This window comes from Palaemon carinicauda, chromosome 11, assembly GCF_036898095.1.
Source record: "Palaemon carinicauda isolate YSFRI2023 chromosome 11, ASM3689809v2, whole genome shotgun sequence".
Lineage (NCBI taxonomy): Eukaryota > Metazoa > Arthropoda > Malacostraca > Decapoda > Palaemonidae > Palaemon > Palaemon carinicauda.
Genome location: NC_090735.1, coordinates 132,719,596 through 132,722,095, shown reverse-complemented (window position 1 = coordinate 132,722,095; position 2,500 = coordinate 132,719,596).

The following is a 2,500-nucleotide window of genomic DNA, read 5'->3' as shown; positions in this document are numbered from 1 at the left end:
TTCATGAGGATGCCCTGTTACTCGTCTCATCTTCAGGCTGGAGCTGAATTGATTGCAGGCAGGCTGGCTCTATATATGCTGTTCAAACCGGTTAGTCAGGTCGGCCGCTTAATTCTCATAGGTCCTCGCAGGCATAGTATCTATCGGTCTAGAACGGAGCTTCTTTCTCGCTTTGGTTAAGGTGCTCTCCTGGAAAGGGGTTCATCTCAGTGAAGATCACGGTTGTCGAGGCTGGGAAGAATTCGAAATCTGAGGAAGCCCAGACGAGTCTTCTGGTGTGGCACGCTGAACAGAGGTCGGGGTCAGTCAAGCTGTTCTGCCACTCATATTTCGAATTCTGAATGTTATAGGTGCCTGCTGATTGGCTGAAACCACTCAACTGGAGAGTTTTGGTCATAGGCAGGCTGTTGGGTCGCTGCTCGGTGTCGTCCTTCATCAGTGTTTTCATAATCTGTTTTAAGAATGGTAGGTCTTCGAGCAGTAATGCTACAACAGGAAGGGAGGAGGGAAACATATCTTGGGTAGTATTAAACCTTGGCTTCTCCAGCTGATAAGTAGGGCCTCCAGGATCCTCAGCCTTCTGTCGTCCCACAGCATTGCCAATGATCTTGATATTGTTAATTATGTCATCATGCCGGAGTTCCTATATTTTTATGGCACCTTGTTGCACGTGACAGGGGCAACATTTTTGATAGTCACATCAGGACATCAGACTGGGCATTGATAGGAGTAGACGACGTTGGACCTCGTCAAAAAGTCATGCACGGGAGGGTCATGTTATTCTTCACAATTAAAGATCCTGTTTGTGTGTGTTTTGGTTTATATATATATATATATATATATATATATATATATATATATATATATATATATATATATATATATATATATATGTTTGTGTATATGAATGTATATATACGTGAATGTCAGTTGTTTTTAGTTATTTTTCATAATTAAAGATATTGTCTGTGTGTATATATATGTATATGTATTTATGTATATGTATATATGTATTATATATATATATATATATATATATATATATATATATATATATATATATATGTGTGTGTGTGTGTGTGTGTGTGTGTGTGTGTATGTGTATGGTGTGTTTGTAAGTTTGTGTATATGAATGTCTATATACCGGTATGCATATGTATATACGTGAATGTATGTGTTGTTTTTAGTTTTTGATTACATAATGATCATTTTACTAGTGAAAATTTACATTCAACTTCTCTTTTTCTATTTATGGGGTGTGGAATATGTACGCGGAAGGTGTTTTAAAAAAAAAAATCATCATGTTTGACTAATGATTTTTATACAAATCATTTATCGGAGAAATATGTAAAGGGGGAGAGAAATTCTTTTCATTAATGAGAGGTAAAATCGAAATAGAATAAAAGGGAGAAATCATACAGTATTCCCTCTCGAATATAATGGCCAGAAGCCCAAGTGTTGGCTTTGATGCAGAGGTGGATTTTTACGTAAAACAAAAAATAGATTTATTTTAAGTTGAATAGTATGTGACGAGACAGGTACAACCCGACGAATTGTGATTGGCAGCGAATATTTTTGTTGAACAGGCTGACATAAATCTCTCTTTATAGTTTATATATTATGAAAGATCTATTTTAAGGTTGTTACTGTTATTAAAATGTTTTATTTTGATTGTTCATCACTTCTCTTGTAGTTTATTTATTTAATTATTTCCTTTCCTCACTGGGCTATTTTTTCCCTGGTGGGAGCCTTTGGGCTTATGACATCCTGCTTTTTCTAACTAGGGTTGTAACTTAACTAGTAGTAATAACAATAATTATCATCATTATTATTATTTTTTTTTTTTTAATTATTGTTAATTATTAAGTATTATTATTATTATTATTATTATTATTATTATTATTATTATTATTATTATTATTATTATTATTATTATTATAGAAGACTGCTTTACCGACCTCACAATGTTGGAATTCTGAAAGAATATCGACAGGTCGACAGAGAACGTTAACACATGATCTGTCTGGTCGGAGATGAAAGTCGTAGACCGAGACGAAGACTATTCGCAATATTTCGGCCAAAATTCGGGAACAAGAAAAGGGTTGACTTGCACGTGACCGATTCCTCTCCGACCACCCTGCTGAAATTGGGAAAATTACCCCCTCTCTCTCTCTCTCTCTCTCTCTCTCTCTCTCTCTCTCTCTCTCTCTCTCCTCTCTCTCTCTCTCATCTCTCGAGTTGGATGGTCAGATGTCGGGTATTTTTGCCCTTGCATTTACAACCCTATGATATAGGTTATTTTACTTTTGTAATAAAGATGTTTGTGTATAAATTGTACTATTAATATATATATACAATATATATATATATATACTATATATATTTATATAAACATTTTGGAGTAGGGAGACGCGTTCTGTTTTTTCATTCATTTTATTTGCGCCGACGTTTCGTATCACCTTGATACATTTTCCAGGCTGAAACGATTACAAATCAATTG